This window comes from Agelaius phoeniceus, chromosome 1, assembly GCF_051311805.1.
Source record: "Agelaius phoeniceus isolate bAgePho1 chromosome 1, bAgePho1.hap1, whole genome shotgun sequence".
Lineage (NCBI taxonomy): Eukaryota > Metazoa > Chordata > Aves > Passeriformes > Icteridae > Agelaius > Agelaius phoeniceus.
In genome coordinates this window covers 152,694,189-152,721,434 of record NC_135265.1, presented here as the reverse complement: position 1 = coordinate 152,721,434, position 27,246 = coordinate 152,694,189, and the positions used below count along the sequence as shown (strand labels likewise).

Below are 27,246 nucleotides of genomic sequence, written 5' to 3'. Positions count from 1 at the left end.
ATGCAGATATCGCAGGGAGGCAGAAGTAGAAGGGGGAATCAAACAGTTTTGATGTGTTCTTTCCAACTTCATACCCATGGGAAGGAGCCTGGTTTCCCAAAACACTTCTCCATTTCATGTCTGAGGTCTATGCACAAATAGAAGCAGGATTGTGCACTGTTGGTGTAACAGCAGGTAGAATAAGGGGAAAAAGAGTCAAGGCAAATAAAAACAGTGATGAAACTTTTGTAAGTCCACAGGAGCATCCCATCTATTGTCTGCATCATCCAGTGGTTCCTGCATGGAGCTAACAACTTGAAGCTGAGCTAGGACCTGTCTTTCAAAACCACAGCCAGCTCAGACTTACACATTTTGAGCAATGGAAAATCTACCACTTCCCTTGGGAAGCTGCTGTAGCAGTTAATTAATTTTTTGCTGTTAAAAATGTTTGCCGTGGCTCCAATTTGAATTTGTCTACGTTGCTCCAATGAAGGATTTCATCAAGACTGTTAGGAGCTCGTGGTTCTTGCTCTCCACCTCTATAAGATCTTCAAACACTTGATAAATATTAGAGAAACCTCAGAACATCCCTGTGAGACACAGAAATGTAATTACCTTAGCACGTTCCATGGATGAGAACAAAGGGAGAGAGGAATTGAAATTCTACTCAGGCAAAGCTGAGAGGTGAATCAAGTGGGATTCCCAGGAATAAAAGCTACCACCTCCATTCCCTGCTCCATGGCACTGTCTCCTGCATCCGTGCTTGAGGCACAGTCACAGTTATGTGTCCTTCACGACTCAAAGACAACCCCAAAGAGGGGAATTTCTGCAGGGCTGAGCAGCTCCAGGAAGATCTGAGGCCACCAGGAGCAGCCAGATTAGATCTCCCTTTTCTCTGTTTCTGGAATCTTGCACTGATCCACTCAGGATCTCTTTATGTTGTGAAGTTTGATAACAGGAGATACTCAATGGAGAGTCCAGCTTCTCCTCCTCAAAGCCAGCAAGGAATACAGAAATTACTGTAAAAATACTGGCAATTTCCAAGATATCTCACTCAGGTTTGTAATTGCCTGGAGCCCCTTTACAAATCCCTCATCCCTATTCCATGTTAACCCCTTGCTCAGTCAGTGACTGGCAGTTTTTGTCTCCACAAGCATTTTCTCCACTACTTAGCCTCCAATGTCACCCTCTCTTCTCAAATGGGATTATATGACATGCTTGGCTCGATGACCTAGAAGGTCCCTTCCAGCTTTATCTTTTAGTAGAATATTAATGACTCTGCTAATTCAGAGCTGTCTGACCTCCACTCTGCACAGCCACAAGCAAGACAATCTCTCTCTCATTATAGCTGTCATGCTCTCAAATAACCTGTTCATGCAAAATGCATGCACAGTTTTCTCCTTCTCCCTGCAATACAGAGATTTCTCCCAAAAAAAAAAAGAAAAAAAAAAAAAAAAAAAAAAAAAGCCAGGCACTGCTCTGATTATCTTTTCTGTAAAACATTTTGGAGGTTATTTCCTTATTATTCCAAAACCAGGGATATAACTATGAAATAAACAGAGTTCTTGGTGTGAAATAATTGGACTTAAAATCTGGAAGGAATCTAATGGGATTCATTTATCTCATATACCCCCCACCTCCCAAATAATGCAAGCAAAGGCTTGATGAGTTGTCAGGGAAGGAAAGAGGCTGCTTCTGCTCCTGCAGATAAGGATGGCTCCTGCTTGCCTTCAAGAATGCACTTTCCCTGCCTGTCACCTTGGAAGCTCAACCAATTCAGGCAGCTCCAGGTACCTGTGTGCCCCAAGTGCAGCAGAAACATCAGGAAATCACCTGGAGATCTCCTTCCAGCACTCAAATGAGTGCCCAGAAGGGTGGAAGGAGGTGAAAAGTGGAGCACACCACGTTCATGGTCCAGTGCCACCTCTGGGGAGCAGTGCAGGTACACCAAGGGCTTTTCTGTAGCTCTGAGGAGTTTGGAACAGACCCCCAAACTCTCTGCCCCTTGTTAGACCTCACAGGGGGATCTAAGAGTCAAAATGATGGACCAAACTCATAACCTGCGCTGTGCAGGCATGGAAAGCACTTCATTTTACCTTAAGATCTCATAGGAAATGCATTAATAAAATTGTTGTATAATAATAACAATAATTACAATGGATTTTTTAAAGAGTTGTCAGCAGATTTCAGGAATGTAAATTTTATGCCTTACAGATTCAGGTCTTCAGCCAAAGTTAGGCCAAAAAAGAGATGGCAGGGGAATAGGAATTAAAGATATGGGTGAGTGTGGAAGGAAAAAAAAAAACCCACCACCTCTACCACGCAGCAATATCAGATTGATTCATGTTTCAGAATGGGCTGGGAGTTAGATTTAGCCTGACCAAGGACAACAACTATTTGCAGTGATACAACAGACTGTAAATCTTGTGTCAGAGGCTGGACAAGGGGCGATTTCTCCCCTGGAGCAGTGTTTTGCTGGCACTGGACTCCTGCTGAGGCTGAAGTTCCCACTTGCAGGTAAAATAAGACCCTCATTTCCTTGCAACTTAGTATCTGAAGCTTGGGAAAGATTTCCTCCTACCAGGCTGGCCATCTGTTATCCTTCCTTAGTCTCTTCAGACTTCTAAAGATATCAGTAATTTTCCTCCCTGTCTGTCAATTTTATAGAAATGATACTGCCTTTGCATTTCTCTCCTGAACTATTTCTATTACATTATTGTACTTCCTTTGTTGCGTTTCATGATTAATATTCTCATTAAAATCTCTCTTACAGGCAGCTCTGTGGCATATTCTGATTTTCTGGAGCTCAATCCTTAAACATCTCCAGTTCCAAGCTCGTGTCTAGTCAATATCTGCTGTTTGCCAATAGTCTAAAACCAGTAAAGTCTTGTACAAACCCAGAAATTTTGCAGATAACTGGGATATCTCAAAGGGAACCCAACTGGGAAGCCACATGTCCTTACAGATATTATTTTACAATGTGCATTAATCCTCATCCCATTGCAGGATGCAAGTCTTTTCTAAAGAGAATAGAGACAGACATTAAAAAAAAAAAAAAAGTAAACAGAATATTAAAAAAAAAATCAGGCTTAAAAAAAAAGAAAAATTGTAGAAATTTAGTCCCTGTTTTCTCAGAATGGTGGAAGCTTGGGCTCTTGCTGTGCCCAGGGAGTTGGAACAACATTGGGAAGGGTCTGCAGGGACCAATTGACTGATAGAGATGAACAATTTAGCTAAGTGAAAGGTCTTCCTAATTTCTTTCCAACCATGACCCAAGGGCAAAAGCCACTGAAGAACAACAAACTCTCTTAGTGAAAGACCTGCTGATCAACAGGGAAGCATGGAGCACAATATTTTGTTTTAGTGAAATATTTGGCATGTCCTGCAGTGATCAATGCCAGAGCTTTGGAGTGAACGATGGCAATGGACTATAATTAGCTGTGATAACTCCTTACAATAACAACCATATTCTGGTTTGAATTATTCATGGCCCACTGTGTTATTTATTGCAATTGCAGCCTTTCTCTTCCTCTGGTAATGTGGGGTGTTATGTTTTGGGTATTTCTCTCTCTCTTTTTTATTTTTTTTTTTTTGCCAGACACTATGTTTTAATTCCTAAGCATGGGAATAAATAAATAAATAAGATCAGAAAAAGAAAAAAAAAAAGAAAGTTTTCAGCAAAGTTTTCATTCTCAGTAGGGGATGAGGAGGGAGCAACAGGCTGTGAATTTCTGTGTTCTTCATCAATTCCATATCTTTCTGACAAAGCAGGATATGGAATGCCTAATTGGAAGCAAGGAGGGACTGTTTCTTTGGGAAGAGCCAGGCTCCTCAGCTTTCTCAGCACGATTTCTCACTGAGCAGATGGAGGGATTCAGCTTTCCCCTAAGATTCCCCCACCGAAGCACCTGAGGAAGAGCTTGGTCAATGTTCTGTGTCTGACTGATGTCTCTACTCCCAGCAAATTGACCCAACAGCCAGGATTTCTCTCTTTTTATCTTGAGAGATGCATTGTTTAGTTAAGTTCCAGCTAGAAAAAGAGATGAGGGAGGTATTATGCATTAAAAATTAATTTACATTGGCAGCCCAAGATAATGAAGCTCTCTATTCACAGACCAGGCACTTAAAGGGCTGCTGCTTCAGTTTCATGTTGCTCCACCTCCCATCCTTGTCCTTAGGAGAAAATTTCCTTAGGAGAACGTTTCCTGGGAGAAGAGGAGGAGGTATCTGCCTTTCTGCAGGGAGTTCTACTTGTTTCTTGGCTATAAAAGGATCAGTCCTCCAGGAATGAAGGCTCTGAACCAGAAAATCAGCGAAATAACTTCACTTTCCTGTAAAACCAGGAGGTGATAAGGAAAGCAAAGCAGATTGCAAACCTGATCTGAAGCAGATTGATGTTCATAGCAAAGCTCCTTCCTCCTTTTCAATGGCAGTCATTATCTTAGAATTATTTCAGCCCTGGAAGTGTCCAAGGCCAGGTTGGACAGGGCTTGGAGCAGCCTGTCCAGGCCATGGCAGGGGGGCTGGAACAGGATGAGCTTCAAGGTCCCTTCCAACCCAAACCATTCTAGGATTCTGTAGGAACCTTTAAATGTCATTTAGTCCAACAGCCAAATTTTGGGGATTTGGAAGGATCTAAGATATCAAGAATTACTGATATTTAATTCACCAGATAATCCTCCAGCAATTAAAACTTCCTATCAACAAAATCCAATTTTCACCAAGACCTAGAACATCTGTTTCAGAGATTTTCTGTACCCAGATTTTACAAACCACTGGCCCTTTGCAGCAGCTTCCACACAGAGCTGTGCTGAACTGAAATGTTTCTTTCCAAGACGTGAAGCAATCCCCACTTTGCATCATCAGGTTGGAAGTACTACTTCTCACCACATCCTCCCTAAAGAAAAACTGCTACATATCTCCCAAAAAGTAATGAGAGTAATCTAACAGTCATATGGATGAATTAATTAATAGATAACTTGTTAAGAGACTGACGGAGGAGCTGTTATCTCAGCTTCTGATACATGGCATAAAGCTCTGTGTTGTAAAAAAGGTCACTGTGCACACTCTTTACTAATTATCATTTACCCAGAGCAGAGGAAGGGCACTGGAAACACTGATCAAAGAGTCAAAGAATGGTTTGGCCTGGAAGGTTCCTTTGAAATCATCTTGTTCCAACCTCCTGCCATGGGCAAGGACACCTTCCACCGTCCCAGATTGCTCCAATCTCCATCCAGTCTGGCTTTGGACACTTCCAGGGATGGAGCAGCCACAGCTTCTCTGGGCAACCTGCGCCAGGGCCTCACCACCCTCACAGTCAAGGATTTTGTCCTAATATCCAGTCTAAACCCACTCTCTTTTGAAGTCATTCCCCCTTGTCTTGTGACTAAAAGCCCCTCTCAATGGCCTCTCTCCATCTTTCCCCTCAGCTCTGTTCAGGTACTGGAAGGCCACAGTTTGGTCACCCAACACCTTCTCTTCTCCAGCATAAACAATCCAAATTCTCTCAGCCTTTCCCCACAGCAGAGCTGCTCCATCCCTCTGCTCATCCTGGTGCCTCCTCTGGACTCCCCCATGTGAGCTCCAGGTCCTTCCTGTGCTGACCCCAGGGCTGGATGCAGCTCTGCAGGTGGGGTCTCACCTGAGCAGGCCAGAGGGGAAGAATTCCCCCCTCTCCTGCTGCCCACACTGTGGGAACAGCCCAGGACACCTTTGGGTTATTTTTGGCTGGTTCATGCTCAGCCTCCCATCCCCATCACCCCCAGTTCCATCTCTGATACCCCAAGGGCATTACTGGGTGTTGGATTTCTGGACCATTTAAAGTCAAATAACACCACAAGATATATTTGGCACTGAAAGAGGTTTTACAAAACCTGGCTTTGAGGCCTGACAGCTCCAGGGTGATCTCTGTGTGCCCTAGAGACCAAGAGAGGACAGACACCGTGTTCCACCAACAAAGACTCTGCCTTGGGTTTATGATGCATTTCAAAAGCACCCTCCTGGCTGTGTCACACTGTCCTGAGACTTGCCCCCTATGGTGGAAAAAAAAAAAACACCCCTCAAGGGACCCTTCCAGGTTTCCCAGGCATTTAGAAGCCGTGCCTTGACGCTTGAGATGAGACAAAAAGGTGAAATTCAGTGGGAGAAGGAGGGTGAGGAAGTCACAGGACCGTGTCTTTAGGAGAGCTCCCTGTTCTCAGCCGTGCAGAGGATGTGTGAATCACTGCTGAGCTGACTGTGCAGCTTTCACCCCCTCTGCTGCCTCTCCCCACCGGCAGCAACTGGGGCACAGGACGCATTCAGTAGCTGCTGAATATAATTAAGTCTAATTGCAAAGTTAATTGTTGAGGAGAAGTGGGGGGGGAGGTGGAGGGGAGAAAAACAAACAGCGTGAAACTAAGTGAGGATATCAGAGCTCAGCAGTCTGATACCCTCAAGACAGAGCTGGAATTCAGCTTCCTTGCCCCATATTCACTGCATCCTCCTCTGTGTGTGTCTACCACTCCTTGCTTCCCTCAATGAACACCAGCGAGTGCCAAACCTCCCTCTCCCCAAGAAAGGATCAGCTCTATTAGCAATTAAAGCACCAAACAGCTCTGCAGAATTCACTTGAAAACTTGTTCAGGCTGCGACTCAAGGAGAACCAGGGCATCTTGGTACTAGGAGGACTTTTTTTTGTCTGCATCACAAGGCTGGCTGTCCGTGGTTATATTCCCAGATGATATCCATGGCTGGAGGTTCATTGACTAGGACAGAGCCGTTCTGCTGCTACAGCTGCTGAGTTATCCCTCAGATGCTGCTTCATTCAGAAATCAAGCTTCAAGTCTTCCCCAGCCTGACCTACTCTGACAACTCAAGGCCTCCAGCCTGAAGGGAAGTCCCTGGGGATATTTTAAGTGTGGAATGTGCTTGGAGACATAAGGAAGGAATCATTTTCTCTCACTGCTGAGGGGCTCAGGGAAGGGATATCCATCCTTCAGGGCTTAAATTCAGCACACAACTTTTGGAGGTTGGGGTGGGATGTGCTGTCTGTCCACAAAGGGACCAATTGGGGCCACTGTCAGAGGTGGGATGCCAGCCCACCTGGGTCTTTGCAGGGGTCCAGCTTGGGACTGGAGACCCCAAGGACTATGGTGCACCCAGCTCACTGTTTTGGCACTGAACAGGACCTGGAAGCATTTTCCAGCACTGAAAGAAGAGTATCAGGCAGGGAATGCTGGGAATAAAAGGGTTTGTGATATGGCAGCCCAAACATCCCCAGACAGCCACTCTTCTGTGATACAACATTAAATATCAATTTGCAACTGAAGTGAATTTCCTGTTCATTCAGGGGAATGTCTTCTCCACCCCATGTTCCATGTAATTTTGGTGTTTCCCAATGCAAAGAGCCAAAAGGAGGGAAGGAGGAAAAAGCACATCAGTCAGCTCTTTAATTAAAAAAAAAAAACAAAAAAACAAAAGAGGAGAAATGAAGGCTCAGCCCCCTGAAATATGCACAACAATCAGATTCCTCCTGTGTTTGAGTCACACAGTCAGCCAACATCTCACCTGTTCTGGGTGATGCCAGGTAGACTTGAGCATGTCTGTGGGCACAGGTAAGGTGCTGAGAGTTGATGCAACGACCGATGACAAAGAGCTGGGCTTGCTTCTCCTCTGAGCTGTCAGAGGGGAAGCAGCACCACCAAAACCTTTTCTGTGTCGAAAACCCCAAATCCTCTCATGGAACAGCAACAGCCCCCAAAAAGTCATAGTCACCTCCAAAGGTATTTTTTGACCACAGCTCTGTCACTGAGCTCAAAGACCACAGGAGAAGTGCAGAGAAAGGTCTTCCCATCAAGGGCAAGCAAACCAACCCCTTTTTTTCCTCATCATCTACAAGCAAGAGTCACGAGATTGTTACACCAGCAGCGAGGATGCCAGGGATTTGCACTGGGAAACATGGAAACAGGCCAGGTGATTTTGTGGAGGAAGAGGGTTCTTTGATTCCCAGCAACTGTTATTTTTTCTGTTGTTTTAATGTAATCAGCAGGGAAGCAGGGTGAGAGGGATGAAGGAGATCCAGCTGTTGCCATGGCAGCCTCTAGCTGGCCATCTCCCACATCCCTTGGGTTGCTCGGTGCTGTTTTCCTCCAGTGCCAGCTCCTGCTTTCACATCAGAGGAGTTTTCCTCCTGGGGGTGGCAGGGAGGGACTGGTGAGCAAAGAAATACAGAGAAGGGATCAGAAATCTTGGGAAGAGGGGAGAAGGAAGAATCACAAGAGAACGGTGAGGACGGACCACCAGGAGTGAAGGTGAGTGCAGTGATGGATGGAAAGGAAGAGTTTAAAGGCAGAAACAGCATTTTCTTGGTGAAGACAGGCAGACACCTAGAAACTAATCTAATTTGGACTGACTGGAACTTCCCCAGCCACAAGAGCCCCTGAAAAAGAAAATACTCCACTCCTTTCCCTCTAAACCCATCTCTTGGCTTCTGCCACAAATAGCAGCAGTGCTCTCTGAGTTCAGGCTCCAAGTTTAGTCTCTGTCACGTTCAAGATCTTAATGCAGCCCAGACGTTAAAAATTCATGTTCTGGCAGTTCCCATTTTCACAAGGGCCTGTTGGAACTAATGATGTTGCCTCTGCAAGCACTTCATAAGTTAATCATACACTTTCCCTTCTCACTTGCCTGAAGATGGGAGCAGGGAAGTTATGCTCACAAAGTTTCAGCATTTGTGGCTCTCGTTTGAGACAATTTTTTGTTCCTCTGCAGGATTTAACCAACTTCTTGCTGAACTCTCCAGGCAGGAAATGTGAGGAACTCATAGGGACATTTTTGGGATCAAGTGACAAAGACTTACCAAGGAATTTTCTACTTTCCTTAGTTCTAAAATGGAAAATACGTTCAAAAGTTAAAATGCATGGCCTTCCCTACAGTTGACATTATGCAGCTCTGGAGGATCCACTGAGAGTTTGCTCCATGCACCACAGGAACTCTCCTCTTGCTCTTTAATGTGGTGCATTGGGGTTTAGCAGCTTGTAGGGGTTTTCTTCTAAGGAAACCTGGTTTTTAAGGGTTCCTGTGGGAACTTTGTTCATGTTTTGGTGTCTCTGCTGCTCCACTATAGAGATGGGCAGATGCTTGTGTGTCCTGTTCCCAGGCTTTGGCTGAGATCAAGGTGCATGTGGGATATCAGATAATCTAATCAGATATCACAGCTTCCTCACAGACACAGCAGGGCAGAGATTTCTTGTTCTTTCCTCAAGTAACAAGTAAAGGCAATGGTAGCTCCTCTTTCCCTCCCCAGTTCAAGTTACAAATGGAGCTTCCAGTCCTTGCTCCTCTTTCCCTTCTCCTCCACCTTGGGTTGCTGTCTTCCACCAAGCTTTATCCATGCCATTTTCTAGGATAATTTTTCCACCAAAGCTACAGATCTTGCTGCATTGGGATCCTTTTATATTCCTACTCTGACTCCTGATTCGTTTTACTCCACCTGAGAATCACCCAGGTACTTCTCCTTTAGTCAAAATGTATTTCCCTCTGCAGAAAAGGAAATTAGCAGCAGAAATTATCCCAATACCCCTTAACCCTTCTAATCCCAGTGATGTTCTCTTTCAGCCTCCTCAAATTGAAGGCAATCCACTGATCCTTCAGCTCAGCCACGAGGAGGAGGATTAGGAGGAAGAGAGCAGCTGGTTTCTGTCTTCCTGGGATTGTTATCACAGATCTTTTGTTTTCACTGTCAGGAAAGGGGAATCACAGGGAAAAGCCCAGATCAGAGCAAGAGCAAGAAGGAACAGGCCAGAGGGTCATTTAAATTGATGGCCACACACAGTAATTGCATAAATCTAAAGCTATACCAAGCTGGGGATACGTGGTGTGATTTCAGAGGCAAAAATAAAGATTATCAGTGATGAATATGGATAGAGATGCTACACTGAGAGGTTTTTTGTGATGGTTTTTCAGGAATGAGACACTCCTAAACATTACAAGGAAGTCTTTCTCTCCACAAAAAAATTGCTGAAAGCATTGGAACAGCCCTACCACTGGTATTTGGAAAAGGAAAGACAGTTTGGGTTCCCCAAACTGAGCATGAAGTGTACCTTAAGCCAGGTCAACACCCAATTTATGATAAAGCAAAAGAGGAGGATTAAAAAAGCATCAAAAAAACCCACTTAAATAACATTTATCATTCACATGTTGCGCAGGAAGGACCACAACAAAAAGTCATCACAGAAGGGGAATTATCTCAGGAGGGACAAACTCTCCTGACTTGAGTGCAGAGCATCCCAGTGACCCCCAGCTGAGGACCAGAGGGCACTGTCTGTCCTGGCAGCATCAGGAATTCCAGCCCTCTGTGACGTTTGTCCTCTTGCTGCCCTTTGGAGGCAGGTGCAGTCACAGCTCCCCTGGGATGGTTACGTCCTCTGATGTGCCCGAGCAGGTCAAGATCTGTAATTTTCCATTCCTGCAGCTGATCAAATGTCAGCCTTCTGCCAACCTTCAAGAAACTCCTCTGTTCCCCTTGGCACCACTGGCACCTAAAAAAATCTCTTCCCCTCAATCTCTGTTTAAGATTTAGAGGAGGGGCTCAAACCTTAAAAAAGTTGTGGCAAAAGGGGAACTATCAAACCTCTTGTTTCTGTCACCTATTGTTCTCCGTCCAGTCTGGCATCTTTTTCCATTTTTCACCCAGGACATCTCTTTGTTTCAAGTATTCAATACCAAAAATACTGGTTTTAAGGTTTTGAATGATCCTCAGCACCCTTCAAAAACACTGAAAATGCTGTGGTATCACTGTTGTCGCTAGTAATGAAGGGATGAGACTATTTTTGGGCTAAGAAGGATTTATTGTTTAGATAAACATCAGTTTCTGAGGCTGTGAGATTCTAAAGGAGTACGCTGTTGGCCATAGTTTAAGAGCAGTCACAAGGTAATATATAACTTTCTAACTTAATAGACATTTGTCACAGGGTTTATTTTGTTTTTTGAACCTATTGTTTTTACTTACTTCTGCTGCACTGTGGATGCTTTTGTCAAACACGCTTCTGTCTCACTTGTACACATACACTTCCATTATAACTTCTAAACTTTTAGCTACTCTATGCAACCACACCCTTACATTATAAACCCTTCACCATCTTATCAATACAGTTTTTCACTTACTTAAGGCACATTCTTACTTGCAACCACAGAAACATAAGTTTATGATTTTTCTGCTCAATGTCTGTGCATTGTATTTTTACATCAATCCAAGCTCTTTCTAAGGCTGCAGATCAAACTCTTTCAGTATCCGTGGAAGTTTCTGTTTTTCCAAGTCCCATACTGTGGCACAAGAGTTTTGGAGCTGCTTTCAGAGACCAAGACATAAATCAGCATAAAATGGGCCCCTCCTCTGCAGAGAAAATGAGGAGATGTGGGATGTCCTCAAAAAAAAAGGTGTCTTGAGGAGAGTGCCTTCTGGTTAGACAAAGTCAGTGACACAACCTTCATGGTTTCTGTATTGGGAAAGTCCTTGGTGGCTTTATTTATTTTGGCTGCAGGCTTTTCATGGCATCCATGGGCTTAGGAGAATTTTGGGGAGGACCTGTGACCAACTGTTTGCCAGTGCTTTACTGGACTGTCTGCTGAGTGTAGGGGGAGGCACATCCAGCCAAACCTGGGCAAGAGACAATCAGTTTTTAATCACTGTCCTTTGGAAGGGGCTGCCCAGGGAGGTGGGGGAGCCACCATCCCTGGAGGTGCTCAAGGAAAGCCTGGATGTGGCACTCAGCGCCATGGTCTGGTGGATGTGGTGGGTTTGGGTCATGGATTAGACTCAATCTCAAAAGGTTTTTCCCAACCTAAATTGATCCTGTGATTCTCGATGGAGTTACACCCTCTCCCTGGAGAGCTTTATTAGTTTACTTTCACACACCAGGTGGACAAAACTTGGTCTATACTTCTCCTCCAGAATTACCTGGACACTTAAGTCAACATGAACAGCAACTCAGGGCTGTTGGGACTGCAGCTGTGGCTTTTAGCTCTTTTTGGCCACCAGTAGGTGAAAGCAGAAGTGCAAATGGACAATAATTAGTTGTCATAAATTCACCCTTTCTCATCAGGCTTTCAGCCAGACACCAACACTCTTCATAAAGAAAGACAAAGAGATTAAATTAGAGTTGACCTTGAGTTACCCTTCCAGGCAGCTTGGGTTCATGACAAGTCTTGCCTTGGAAAGAGTTAGTGGATAAAAATTTGGTTTTTGAGTTCCCTGGCTCAGCTTTGATGCTATAAAACACCTTTTGCAATTGTGGGAGTTGGAAGTCTTGGATCAGGAGCACATTATCCTCTGATGAAAGATGAGGTAATTAATCTCCATTTGGACTCCTTTTCCTGACCACAGGTGTTTTATGTGTAAATCTTGTGATTTTATTTATATAGAGAGTGGAAACCTCTATTTAGAGGAGCAGGGAAGATCTTCCTTACCATCAAAGTGGAGAGACCAAAATCTATCAAAGTTTTTAATATTTATTTTAAATATTATTTATTTTTAACCCAGAAGACAAATTCTAAGTGTCACAAATGCATAACAAAGAAGAAAAGAAACCCACAAAGCTTCAACCTTCCTGGCTGACACTCCAAAAAAAAATTAGCAGGGCAGTTACTTAAGATGGATGGAAGGAAAATCTTTCATGGGAGTAAAGAGCCAGTGGGACTCACTCACACAGGTCATGGGAGGAAAAGACACAAAGTCATTCTTCACACTCTGATTGGCCATTAATGACAAATAGTAATTAGCAGTGTAAGTAACCTTTCAGCAGAGCTTTTAATCCTCACACATTCAGGCTGTTTGGGATGGCACTAAGGCTGTTTAGGCTGAAAGCAGCAGGTTTTTAATCTTTGTGATTTAGGTAATAGAAAAGCCACCGTAGGGAAAGAGAATCTCTTTTTCCAGGTAAGGAAAAGATCAAAAGTTCAGTAATCTGAAAATGCTGTTGCAATTCAGCAGCTCTGCATCCTTTATTTTAATATTTTAAAAAATCAGCATTTTTCTTTTAGTATCCCATTTTCAGAATTGGATTCTCATGCAGCCTTTACCATGCTTTGTAAATCTTCCAATTCCTTATTATCTAAGACATTCTCCTCTTACCACCATCTGATATTTTTTTCTTAGCAAATTCCTTCTACAGATGGAGAATCATCAGATTTCATAAATCTGGTGGACCTGGGCTGGAGGAAGAAGGAGGAGCAGGCAACAGAAGCTGTAAGAGTATTTTACTGCCTCTTATTTTCCTTCTTCATAGAGAGCTTCTCCAGGCCCTGGGATATTGTGAAGAAATGCCTTATTTATTATGAACTTTTCAGCACTCATTTTTCTGGTCACCTACTTACAATAGGGACAGAATTAAATGTATGCATATTGAAATAGGTGAAGAAATATGTGCAATCTGAAATAAGCCCCAATAAATAAGCCCCAATAATAAACCCCAATCTGAAACAAGATTTCAAAAATCCCAAAATCTGTATCTGGAAGGATTATTATATAACTAACACATCTAATTTTTTAAAGAATCTTGGAAAACTTCCTGTATTTGTTATATGTGGACTTGCTTGAACCACTTTATGAGTGAAATGATCGTGATTCATAATCTATATTTTATCAAATATAATTTGGTATAGAATTCAAGTGAAGGGATCATTAATATCTGACAGGCAAAGAGAGTTTGGCAAAAATCACTGGCTAAAAATTAGTTCTGAGATAACGTGCTCTGAATGAAAAAATGGTTCAAAAAAACCTTTTAGTAATGGATTTAGGGAAAAGAAGGGAGGGAAGAAGGGAGGGAAGAAGGGAGGGAGGGAGGGAGGGAGGGAAAAAAGAAGGAAGTGGCAAAAGGAAGTGGAAGGAAGGAAGGAAGTGGCGGAAGGAAGTGGAAGGAAGGAAGGAAGTGGAAGGAAGGAAGTGGAAGGAAGTGGCGGAAGGAAGTGGTGGAAGGAAGTGGTGGAAGGAAGGAAGGAAGTGGCGGAAGGAAGGAAGGAAGTGGCGGAAGGAAGTGGCGGAAGGAAGTGGCGGAAGGAAGGAAGGAAGGAAGGAAGGAAGGAAGGAAGGAAGGAAGGAAGGAAGGAAGGAAGGAAGGAAGGAAGGAAGGAAGGAAGGAAGGAAGGAAGGAAGGAAGGAAGTGGCGGAAGGAAGGAAGTGGCGGAAGGAAGGAAGTGGCGGAAGGAAGTGGCGGAAGGAAGGAAGGAAGGAAGTGGCGGAAGGAAGGAAGGAAGTGGCAGAAGGAAGGAAGTGGCGGAAGGAAGGAAGTGGTGGAAGGAAGTGGTGGAAGGAAGGAAGGAAGTGGCGGAAGGAAGGAAGGAAGTGGCGGAAGGAAGTGGGGGAAGGAAGGAAGGAAGGAAGGAAGGAAGGAAGGAAGGAAGGAAGGAAGGAAGGAAGGAAGGAAGGAAGGAAGGAAGGAAGGAAGGAAGGAAGGAAGGAAGGAAGGAAGGAAGGAAGGAAGGAAGGAAGGAAGGAAGGAAGGAAGGAAGGAAGGAAGGAAGGAAGGAAGGAAGGAAGGAAGTGGCGGAAGGAAGGAAGGAAGTGGCGGAAGGAAGTGGCGGAAGGAAGTGGCGGAAGGAAGTGGCGGAAGGAAGGAAGGAAGGAAGGAAGTGGCGGAAGGAAGGAAGGAAGGAAGGAAGGAAGGAAGGAAGGAAGGAAGGAAGGAAGGAAGGAAGGAAGGAAGGAAGGAAGGAAGGAAGGAAGGAAGGAAGGAAGGAAGGAAGTGGCGGAAGGAAGGAAGTGGCGGAAGGAAGTGGCGGAAGGAAGGAAGTGGCGGAAGGAAGTGGCGGAAGGAAGTGGCGGAAGGAAGGAAGGAAGGAAGTGGCGGAAGGAAGTGGCGGAAGGAAGGAAGGAAGGAAGGAAGTGGCGGAAGGAAGTGGCGGAAGGAAGGAAGGAAGGAAGTGGCGGAAGGAAGTGGCGGAAGGAAGTGGCGGAAGGAAGGAAGGAAGGAAGGAAGGAAGGAAGGAAGGAAGGAAGGAAGGAAGGAAGGAAGGAAGGAAGGAAGGAAGGAAGGAAGGAAGGAAGGAAGGAAGGAAGGAAGGAAGGAAGGAAGGAAGGAAGGAAGGGGCGGAAGTGGCGGAAGGAAGGAAGGAAGGAAGGAAGGAAGGAAGGAAGGAAGGAAGGAAGGAAGGAAGGAAGGAAGGAAGGAAGGAAGGAAGGAAGGAAGGAAGGAAGGAAGGAAGGAAGGAAGGAAGGAAGGAAGGAAGGAAGGAAGGAAGGAAGGAAGGAAGGAAGGAAGTGGCGGAAGGAAGGAAGTGGCGGAAGGAAGGAAGGAAGTGGCGGAAGGAAGTGGCGGAAGGAAGTGGCGGAAGGAAGTGGCGGAAGGAAGGAAGGAAGGAAGGAAGTGGCGGAAGGAAGGAAGGAAGGAAGGAAGGAAGGAAGGAAGGAAGGAAGGAAGGAAGGAAGGAAGGAAGGAAGGAAGGAAGGAAGGAAGGAAGGAAGGAAGGAAGGAAGGAAGGAAGGAAGGAAGGAAGGAAGGAAGGAAGTGGCGGAAGGAAGGAAGTGGCGGAAGGAAGTGGCGGAAGGAAGGAAGTGGCGGAAGGAAGTGGCGGAAGGAAGTGGCGGAAGGAAGGAAGGAAGGAAGTGGCGGAAGGAAGTGGCGGAAGGAAGGAAGGAAGGAAGGAAGTGGCGGAAGGAAGTGGCGGAAGGAAGGAAGGAAGGAAGTGGCGGAAGGAAGTGGCGGAAGGAAGTGGCGGAAGGAAGGAAGGAAGGAAGTGGCGGAAGGAAGTGGCGGAAGGAAGGAAGGAAGGAAGGAAGGAAGGAAGGAAGGAAGGAAGGAAGGAAGGAAGGAAGGAAGGAAGGAAGGAAGGAAGGAAGGAAGGAAGGAAGGAAGGAAGTGGCGGAAGGAAGTGGCGGAAGGAAGTGGCGGAAGGAAGTGGCGGAAGGAAGTGGCGGAAGGAAGTGGCGGAAGAAAGGAAGGAAGGAAGGAAGGAAGGAAGGAAGGAAGGAAGGAAGGAAGGAAGGAAGGAAGGAAGGAAGGAAGGAAGGAAGGAAGGAAGGAAGGAAGGAAGGAAGGAAGGAAGGAAGGAAGGAAGGAAGGAAGGAAGGAAGGAAGGAAGGAAGGAAGGAAGGAAGGAAGGAAGGGGCGGAAGTGGCGGAAGTGGCGGAAGTGGCGGAAGGAAGGAAGGAAGGAAGGAAGGAAGGAAGGAAGGAAGGAAGGAAGGAAGGAAGGAAGGAAGGAAGGAAGGAAGGAAGGAAGGAAGGAAGGAAGGAAGGAAGGAAGGAAGGAAGGAAGGAAGGATATTAACTGGGGTTTTGTTTTTATTAACAACAATTAAAATGTATTGTTAATACTATTAAATTGTGTGTATTATTAATTATTACAACTACCCTTATCAGCTCCTTTTTCTCAATCAATTTAGAAAACAAACATACAGAAAGGATTTGAATTTTCTCACTGTAACAAATTCACTTTCATTTCAAAATGCCTCTTGTTTCCCAGTTTCAGCAGCAGAAGAGCTCAGGGGTTAAGGAGCTGTCACAGCCTGAGTAACAATTTGCAGCCTTGGATTCCAAGTGGTTGCCTAGCAGTAAAAGACTCCTTCCACACCACTCCCAGTTGGAGGTGTTCCCTATTCCATATATATACTTAGCTATAGAGACCGTATTTAGGGAGATATACAAGATTTATTAATAGGAACTCCCTGTCAAAATCAGAGTATTGAGTAGAACTGGAAAAAGCCAAATCCTTGCAAAAGCAGTGGAGCATCACACACAGGCAGTGGCTCAGCACAGGAAATCAGTGTTGGATTTGCAGAGCAACAGATGCAAAAATCAACTCCCATTAAGCACTTTTCTCAAGGAATTTTTCAGGATTATTCCTCCAGCTAGAGAGAAACACTGGGATGGTACTAAATCTATGTAAATCCTCATAAAACATCCTGAATATTTTTTGTTTTTTAAGAATATATATATAATGACAGAGGATACATTCATGTTCATTCAGTTTGTCCTCAGGCAGAATGAGGCCATTGACTCTCATCTGAGAATTCCTGTCTTAATTAACCCAAAATTCAGCAAAACCCCCCAGTTATACCTGGCTTGTGTCTTTTCCCCATGAACCTTTCAACAGCGGTGACCAACACCACAGTGGCTTGGATGCCATTCTTCCCTCTTAAAAAAAAGCAGAAGTGATGAGCTGTGCAGAAGGAAAACTTGTATTTATCCACAAGGCAGAGTCTCCTGACCCACCCCATGAGTTTGCAAAGGCATCAACCACCCCTTAACCCCCTCCTCATGGGCAATCCATGGCTATTAATGATCTTCCCTTTCTGCTCCATAGATCACAGGCAGAAGCCATCTGGCTTTTCCTCGGACCAGTGGAACAGGCTTTCCATAAACTTCAGCCTCTTTTTCCCTATTTAGGTCAGGAGTTAATATCCCCTATCACAAGCAAGGGGTCATGTCCTGCTGTTTAAAGTCAGCCCACTCCAAGAGGGCTGGCAGGATGAGCTGCCCCTCTCATGCAGGGAAAGCTGGGCTGAAAGGAGACCTGTGCCTGAGCACAGCAGAGCGAACAACACCACAATATGCTGCCAAATACTCACAGTGCATCTTGAGTGAGCTTTGCACAGAGGCCTTTTCTGGTCTAAAACACAAGAGATAAAGAAATAGTGCTAAATCCCCCCTCTTCTTTTTTTTTTTTTTCTTTTTTTTTTTTTTTTGGCAGAAAATGCTACACTGTCCCAGTCTATTAGGCTTGGCTTGCTGAAAACTGAGAGGTCAGAAGGAGCTGCCCTAATCTGCAATAAGTCTGGCCCCACCATGCTGTCTAGGGAGATTCTCTGCCCTGCAGGGTGAAGGAGTTCAAGTCCAACTTGGATAATGAGTAAAATGAGTTTCAGCATCTCGAGAACCCTAAAAACCTCCTGCTCAGATCACATGGATTGACCTGGCCCTCTCTCCACAATTGTCCCAGCAGCTTTGGGGAGCAATGGTGCAGAGGTGATCAGAGGAGCTGTGTTTTTCTCCTTCCCACTCCACCACACTCTCACCCCTGCCTGGAGAATGACATCCATCCCACATATCTCAGGATATCAGCACCGTGGACAAACCACAGCTCCCAGCTGGATTTGTCCCTCTGTCCCTTTTCGCTGCTACCTGAATTGAAGGCAAAAGCTGAGCCATGATCTCTGAAGCTGGCAAATCCTTCTGGAACAGGAGTAATTCCCTGTCCTGAGGCATGGGACAGCATCTTTTCCTCTCCCCAAGCACCCACTGCCCCCTACAAGGAGGAGAGCTGTCCCCGCCAGCCCGAGGGAGGCAGGGGACAAGGATGAGCAGTCATTCCTCTAAACATACAAAATTCACCTTGCTGCCGACCAAAAAACCCTGTCAGGGGGTTACACCAACCTCCTCCTTCCTCCTGCTCCCTCGTGGCCCTGCAAAGCAAACAAGGCAAAGGGCTCTGTTGTTCCAGACCCCTGAGCAAAGAGAAGGGCGACAAAGCCGCCCATCCTCCCCGCCTCGCATGTGACGAGCCACAGAAGAGCAGCAGCGCTGCCAAGCCTGGGGACTAAAGGCCAAAGAGAGAGGAGATAGAGGAGCACAAGGGGCTGCTTGTGTGGGTTTTGTTTGGGGAGTTATTTGAAATTCAGCAGCGACAGGGCTTGGAGAACAGAGTCCACTCAGAGCCTCTCTCTTCCCATTCATCCCCGTCCCGGCGAAGGAGGGAGGGGGGGATGCAGGGAAAACAACCGGGCTCCTCATGAGAATTCCTGCCTGCAAGAGGCAGCCTGTGCCCACGGGGAGGCATTGGAACCTCGACTTCATCGGGGCAGGACAAAGCCCTGATGCCAACAGCAGCCTGGTGTCCAAGGAATCGCCGTCTCCTTGCTTTTGGCAAAGCTTTGCCACCTCCTCCCTGAAGGTCAGGTCATTTTTTTTTTTTTTTTTTGCCTCTGCCTTAGTTTCCCCCAGGTGTGACGTGAAAATAACTCTGTCACATTTGGGTAATGAGGACATTCCTAAGCTAAAAGCTGAAAAAGAGTAAAGTGATTTCAGCAGAGCAGAAAAAAACCGGCAGAAGGTAAAGACAGAGATTGGGTAAAAACAAATAACACGCTGTGAAAAAGACAATGTATCAATCTAGGACACAGTGAGGGGCAATATTGCCAGGTTTTCCAGATATTAGGAAGACACTGTCTTTGACCATGTCTAAAATATTAGATCCATTTTTGTGCTCGGCTTCAAGTAACATGAATTCACAGTGAGACAGGGTTGCAAAGAATGATCACTAAGATGACCAGATTTGCCACAAGATACTGGTGCACTTGGCTTTGCAAAAGGAAAATGAAGAGAAAATTAAAATGCTGTAATTAAAGCTCTGAAAAGGAAGCACCAGAGGAATTTTAAAAAAACTTCAGATTAAAGGGCGGTGATGCTGTGAGAATAGACAGGCTTGATTTGGCAAAAAAGTATACCTGGGTTGAGATTTTAGCCACGAGAACAACTATTGTTCAGGACAGTCAATCATGTATGATTAAGAAGGAAATCTCCCTGCTAATGTTGAGGTGGATTTCATTAGGGAAGCCTTTTGGAAGTGGCTTTCCAGTTCTGTCCTTCTGTATTTAATGCAGAAAGGTGGAAACTTCGCCCCTCTGCTGCTCCCACCTATAGAGCTGGACTCGATAGGGCTTTGCTTTGTTGTGGTTCTCCACCCGAGCTGCTCCCTCTGTTTCCTCTCAGGTGTTTGGTGACTCATCAGCAACCAAGTGAAAGTTTTCTGCTCCAACCTTACATCAAAGTCTCCCATGGCTCAAGGACTCAGGTGACAGCCTGCAGTCTGACTGATGACCTTCTGCAGGCAGCAGAGACTCCTTCCATTTCTCTGCTCATTTTTAATTTAAGGTCCTCCACCTCTAATGCCTTATCCTCAAGGATACAGAGATTTTAGGAGTCCAGGGAAAATTCCAAGGAGCAGCCCCCTTCTGATAAGATATAGAATGATGATAAAAGCTGGGACACTTTTAAACTACTCTGTCCAAGCCCAGCAGATCTTCTCATTGAGGAATGATCCATTCTGTGATTCTCCTCTTCCCTGTCTGAGCTTTCTCCTCCTCCTCTGAGCCACAATCTCCTGCTAAAACCTCTGGGGGGTGTTGAACACCACGGAAATGGGGACAGAAAACTTTCCCCCTCCTGCCTGGCTTTTCTCTCCATGTCAAGCTGAACATTCCAGGAGAGATGAAAGATGAACCAATGATGAACCATCTCCTTCCCCTTTTAACGTGGCAGAAATCTTTGCAAATGGGCAAATCTGAACCAAATGATGAAATGATCACTCTGAGCACAGTGGCCCCTGACCTTTTCCTGTTTTTATTATCCCATGAAGTCTCTCTGTCTCAATCGCACCCTCACATTCCTCCTGCAGTCATTACTGTCCCCATCACAGGTGCCATGAGCATATTTGGAATCACAGAATCATTGAGTTTAGAAAAGATCATCAAGCCTAAATATTAACCCACTTATTTACAGCAGAGGCACAAGGTTCTTTAGGATTTTTCTCCCCACAGGTGTGACTCAGCCTCTATCCCTTGTTTAAATCTCACCTCCAAGTCCAAAACTGGTTCATTTGCATTGTCTAATTTTTGGCAAATTTAAGTAAAAAAAAAAAAAAAAATCAGGTTTCCAATCTTCACATGCACAATGAAGCTAAATTACATGACTTTTTCAGCCAGGATGCTGATAAATGTGGCTCCAGTGCCAGAGAGACCCTCATTCCCTGTGAACTGCTGCTTTCAGTTCCTGAGATGCTGCTGTTCCAGAGACAGAGCTCCTTGGAGACTGAAAGAAAAGATGCAGAGGCAAATCCTTCACTCCCCATGGAGACTGTATTCAGTCCTTATTACTGTTTGGTAATCTCCTGCTCCTTTCTGACATACCTCTGCCCTCAGATTCTCATTCCACCACTCTCGTAGTACCTGGCATTCAGATCAAAATTTCTCAGGTTCTGCGATTATGAAAGACAGATTATATTGAAAAACAAGTACAAGTAATACTTAAAATAAAACCTGGGTGTGATTTTTGAATCACTAGAGAGCCTGATCATCGTCCATAGTCAAGACTAAAAAATAAACAAAACAAAACTAAGCAACCCAACATTTGACAAGCTCCTGTTTTATAATTTCCAAATTTTTTTTCTTTTGGCTTTGTTTCATTATTCAGTAAGCAAAGATGAGCCCACAGATCTCTCCATTCAGGCCCATGGAACCCTCAGAGAAGATTGTTCTATTGCCAGTTAAACCCAGCCTGGCTTTCAGGAAAGAGCCTCAGGAGGAGCAGCAGTGTGAACCTGCTCAAGGAATGAGGGATCTTTCTTCATCCCTGGCATCCCAACCAAGTGGTGCTTGTCCCTCACCACTAACAGGTATTTTGGTCCCTTTTGTCCCTTGCCACCTTCTTCATGTCCCTGAGTCTCCTTTGTTGCCTTATTCTCATTGCTACAAAGGAAAGAAATTAAAAAATATATAATCAAACAAAAAGCAACATCCTAAAAAAGTCCCACAGTTTTAAAAAATCCACTCATTAATATAAATGGAGGCTGAAAATATGGCTATTTCACTGAAGTCCTGAAGCAAATGGCATCTTCTCAGGAGAACACTGTTGTGGACACAGGCACATGTGTTTTATTTATAGCTCGGGTTTTACTGCAGTCTCTCAATCAAGCATGGCCAGGGCTGTGTGTAGGCAAATGTGGCTCATTTCTCCCCAGCTCAGCTTTAAAGGGCAGTTAACAGCTTGTCTGGGGGGTTTGGTAAGGATTTTATGAGCACAACTTAATCACAGAGATAGAAAAATGTTGCCACAGGAATGCAGCTGCGAGAGAGGGAGGCAGATCCCCGCCTTGCTGCCCTCCCAGAGAATGGACTGTGATCTAGGGATGCTCCCATTCCTGTCAGAGCCCTGACTGAGGCTCAAATCTCCCTCTAAGTGCTCCATTCATCACCTCTTGGGAGCCTCTAAATCAAGGGAAGGCACGTCTCTGAAGCTTTACCCAACTCCTGCCACAAGTCACAGCATCCCCGGAGCTGTTGCGGGATGGACACAGCAGCCCTGACCAAAGGAGTTCATAACAATTCTCAACAATCACAACAACTCCTGCTGCTGCCTTTCCTTCTCTGCCCCTCTCTGATGTCCTCTGCTCTGCAAAGACACCACTGAACTTATTTAAGGTGCCAAAGTGTGGGTACAGAACACAAGTGCTGCAGGTAAAGATCAGGTGGTAAATTTAGGCTAATTCCTGTTGGTGTCACCCCATTTCCTCTCCTCCCTCCTTAAAACTCCCTTAAAAACTGTCTGAAGACTTTCCTGGAATAAAAAAGTAAAAATTCTTCACTATGACCTCCTCTGAACATTATGTCCCTTGCCTAAAATTTGCTGTTGAATTTAAGGGATGTGCCCACATCACGTGGCTGTGGCAGGACCCACACCAAGACACCAACACCAGGTCACCTACTAACCACTTTGCACCTCACCCTGACTCTGAGCTGCGTTTTCCCCTGCAGACTGCAGCTCTGTCCTCCTGTCCTGCATTGTGACAGGCTGGCAGAAATGGTGTTCCTTCCCAAACACCCAGGAATAGATCTGGGCCAGTTCCATTCCCTATAAACTTGCACTTTGCAGGCTCAGATGTCATCCCTGACGTTTAGATCCACCACCTCAGTCTATCTGCTGGCTTAAAGCAAAGGGGAGGGCAATCAGAATCTGCCTGACACAGCAAATCTAGGGAGGAGAAAAGGGGGAATCAATTTTTATAATACGTGTTTGGCACTACATAATAGATATAACTCTAAATGCAAGCCATAAAGTTGGAGAGGATTATAAATTAAATCCATTCTGCCCCTTTTAACTAAAAAGTGACCTTACCATAGAATTAAATGTGGGTTTTACCCAGTGATCTATGGAGCTGTAAAAGTGCATGGTGGCAGGGGGATGTTACAGCACAGAGAGGAGCCCCCAGACAGGCATCTCTACCCAGCTCAGCCCATGAGCTGCTGCTTGATTCAAAATGAGCACAGGGCAACAAGAGCTGAGGATTTCACCCCTCTCCCTGCCAGAAGGTGACTCATGTCCCTGCTGGGAACAGTCCCTGGCCATGTTTTCCTCTGAACTGGGACCAGTGTTGGGATGAGAGAATGCTGCCTGAGAAGATGTTCCAAAACATTTCTAAAAATTAAACAGCCTGCACAAAACCAGGCCAGGTTTTGGATCTGTGTCCTATCCCTGTTTAGTTTACCAAGCCCTAAATATGGCACAAGAGGGGTAGAGGATTAAAAAGTGCTCTTGAGTTCATCTAAATGCCCCAGGAATTTCACCACCCTAATGGTGGTGAAAAAGGGGGTGGAAAGTCCTTGATTGCTCATGTAGTGACTCTATCCCCCTGCTCCAATAATCATACCAGGGAATCTGAAATACAAAAGACTTGACATTGTATTCCAGCCCAGAGGACACAATTTAGGATGTTCCTGAATGCTTTTGAATGGCCAGAAATTATCAGGTTTTGTCTCACAAGCGAATATGGTTTCGAAGCCACTGCTGGGTTACAGGTTGGCATTTGTAGATAAAAGCTCTCTGAGCCTGTGGGAGACTCAGTGCCCCCTGAACACAGCACAGGACTGAAGGCTGTTCCACTTCCAATCAGTACAGCAGTGAGGAAAATCACTTCCCCCATGAAACAGATGCTCAGAGAAGTCAGTGGTGTGTTACCTCATTACTGCTGAGAAGTGGTGCAAAGGAGGAGCCAAGAGCCTGCCCAGACACTGAAAGTCACTGAAACTTGGACAAAAAAAAGTGCTGCCAAGCCTGGCTGTCTCTTCCTGTGTGCACCGGACTGGTGTCGCCCTGCAAGCCATGGGCATTAATCAAAGGTTTAGATTAGGTTTAGTTTGGATATTGGGATTTTTGTTTTTCATGATAAAGGTTGTAAAATATTGAAATGGACTGCATTTGCAGGTGGTGGGATCATCATCCCTGGGAGTGCTCAGAAATGTGTAGACATGGGCGATGGTGAATGTGGTGATGGTGGTGCTGTTGACATGGATGATTGGGAATTTGGTGGTGGCAGTGCTGGGCTGATATTTGGACTTGATGATCTTGATGGTCTTTTTGAATTTTAACAATTCTGTGATTCTATGAAACAGCAAGATTGGATTCAGGAAAGCAGCCCAGATGGTCAAGGTTATGTTGGAGACTCATCTGAGCTGCCACACTCCACTGTGCTGGACTGTGATGCCAGTGGCTTCCTCTCGTTTTAGCCTTTTTTTTTCTCCTGGTCATTCATTATTTATTAGCATTATTTCATATAGAAATGGCATTTTTGTCTGCAATTTAACTGCTGGGCTGCACAGAGACAGAACCCAGTCTCAGGAATCATCTGATGAACTGTCACAGGAGCTGGACTTGATGATCCTTGTGGGTCCCTTTCAACTCAGGATATTCCATGATTCTATGTGGAATCCATCCCCACCATGGATTTTCTACCCAGGAAATACCAAACTCTACCCAGGGGATGGCATGGGACAGGGATTATTGGTAATAAACCTTAGGATCAGGAGTAAATCACATATGGGGAGACAGTGAGAGTTTTGTTCTGTGGCAGCGAGATGCACCAGGTCACCGAGTCGAAGAACAAGCCCTGGCATGTATTGTTAATTAACATTTGATGTGATATTTCATTGATTGAAGATCTGCAAGGGTTCATACCCCTGCACACACGAGAGGTGCTGGAAGAGCAAAGTACTTGCAACGATTAACCAGAAAGGAAAGAAACTCTGACAAACTCTGAAGCCCACCTCCACTTCTGAATTAAGAAGGAAAGATGTCTCAAAAAATCTGATTTTACAGAGCACAGCCATGCTGACCTTAGTCAGAGCCTCTACCAGCCACCATGGTGCCAACAACAGCATCGTATTTACCCAGGTCTCCTTGCCATCCACTCACCTTGAATATTTACAAATGTTAGAGATTTTATTCTTAAAGAGGAAGAACAGTTACTACAGCTAATAGTTCACTACAGATTTATGAGATAAAAGGAAACAGCCATTAATCAGCAGATGGTGCCCTCCATCTCCCAGATCTGCCTATCACACCAATGCAAAAGTGCCAGGCTTTGTGCTGTTGCACATTTCAAAGCTATTTATGGTTAATATTTGGCAAAATCCAAATACTGCAGACATCCAGGACCTGCTGTGGATCAAGTCAAGAACATCTGGAGGACAAGAACTCACCAGCAGGAGGCCTGATGTCCAAATAAATAAATAAATAAATTTTCCTGATGGAAAGGGTGCAAAAAACCAGTTCAGAGATAGTAACAGCTCTCCAGGAATTTCACAGAGGAAAAGGGCTGAGCTGGAGATGAAGCACAATCCCAAGACCTCCAGATGTTGGCCTCAGCTCTGCCAGAGGTTCACTTTCCATCTAATTCAAGCCACAGACCAAGCAGCTGCCTCTGTGCTCGGGGGTTCTGCATTGGCCATGCTCATATTCAGTGTTGTGCAACACACAGTGATCAAGTGATGTAAATCCGAAAAGGCTCATCAGGAAAAGTGCAGAGGCACAAGATAGTGTTGGTCAATAATTTGGGAAGAAATAAAGCATAATAACTTTAAATTATTCAGTCCTTTGATGAGCCAGGGAACAGCCAATCAAGTCACCACAAAAACTGAGAAAATCAGGGTTCAAGAAGAGCTCCAGCTGCCAGTGCTTGATGAGGGTGACTGGACAGAATAACTATAGCACTGAAGTCACCTTCCAGACTGGGAGCCAATCTGCAGGGCTTAAACCCTCTTTGAAATGCTCCTTCTGTGACTGTCTAAGGAGCTGCAGCCATCAGAGCAGGATGAGCCCCTGAGTGGAAGGGTTGGCTGGCAGCACCATTAATCCCCCACCCCAGTTCTGACCCCTGCTCTGGGGTGATTGATTTCCTTCCCCCCCAGCTCCAAATGCTTTCCACAGGGAGATTATTACACTGCCTGCTCTGTAATCAGCAGCAACTTCAAAAGGGCTCAGCGCTAAAGGAAAACCCCCGAGGGACGGCGTGAAGTGGGAAACAAACACAGCATTTGGGTTGTAATCTGAGGTGGGAAGCTGGGGTTTTAATAACCACCTCTCCACGGCCTGCTGGGCACCTTGAGGCTCATAAATTGCATTTATGAGAACAGGAGGTTGCAGGGAGGGCTTTGAGCCCACGTGGAAGGCGCCGTGCCTGGCGTGGCGCATCCGCGGCGCTCGCGGCCGTCGCGTTGAGCTCTGTCAGAGCAGAGCACTGCTGACCCAGCTCCAGGATTGGGAAGAGCCACGTCCTATTTACATCCAACCACTCTTCTAGGCAAGGGAAAGGAGTTTTGAGAAAAATCAGTGCTTGCTTTGTCCCTCACTCGCCTTGCCAGGCAAAATGGGGATAATTGTGGTGGGATCTTCTACAAACAGGTTTAAGGCCTGCTCGAGGCAGGAAGGAGGAAGGTGGTTCAGTTCTCTCAGCCTTTTAAAATGAGCTCCAATCCAACAAAGACACAAAGGGCTGATAGGGATCACAGCTGACTTTACCAACCATCTTCCCAACCCCCAGCAGTTTGTCCCATATTGCACCTGATGCTGTTGGCAGCCAGGTGATATTGTCAGGGACATTCCAGGATGGTCTTAGAGGTCCTTTTGGGAAAATCATTGCTCCTCACACAACTCAAAAGCCAAACCAGGCAAGGGAGGGATCCACCAGCCATTAGCATCACAAAACTAGGAAGGAGATGTTGCAGCTTTTGGTGGAGTATCCTCCCTTTCCACATCCTGGAAAACTCAACTGCAGAACAAGCCAAGGCTTTTCCCAGGACAGAAGAAGATATTCACAAAAACATGAATATTTTGTGATATGTGAATAAAAGAATGCAAGTATCACATTTTAGGGCAGGGTGAGTGCACATTTCTAACCAAAGATGCTGTGGCATTGCCTCTGGTCACAGCCCAGCCAAAAAAATCAGTGTAGGACTCCAGAGAGATACAGGGGTATGGAGTTGCCAAGAAGGCAATTCTTGGAAACCCCTTGTCTAGAAAACTGACATCAAGTCAGCAGGACATCAAACCAGGCCTTTGTCCCAACACAGGGAAGGACAGTCTCTACTTCTTGAGGGGTTTTAAGCCTGTCTCACACCATTACAAAAGGTTTTTCTTCCACTCAAAACCTTGGATTTCAGCCCCCAGACCTCAATCCCGATCAGCTTTCCTCCTTTTTGAGGAGAACAACCCAAAGTGTGCTGCCCCACAGCCCCACACCGGAG

The 27,246-nt window shown here is 45.4% G+C and overlaps 1 protein-coding gene and 1 long non-coding RNA gene across 16 annotated transcripts in view; both read right to left on the bottom strand.

Annotated features, from left to right (window-relative positions):
• ADGRB1 (adhesion G protein-coupled receptor B1) overlaps positions 1–27,246 on the bottom strand; it is a 290,231-nt gene that overhangs the window by 252,208 nt on the left and 10,777 nt on the right. The window lies entirely within an intron of this gene.
• On the bottom strand, positions 16,118–18,539 carry LOC143696163 (uncharacterized). Its single transcript, XR_013185578.1, has 3 exons — positions 18,329–18,539; positions 17,524–17,564; positions 16,118–17,089 (listed from the first exon to the last, which is right to left on the bottom strand). It is a non-coding gene; the product is annotated as an uncharacterized LOC143696163 (long non-coding RNA).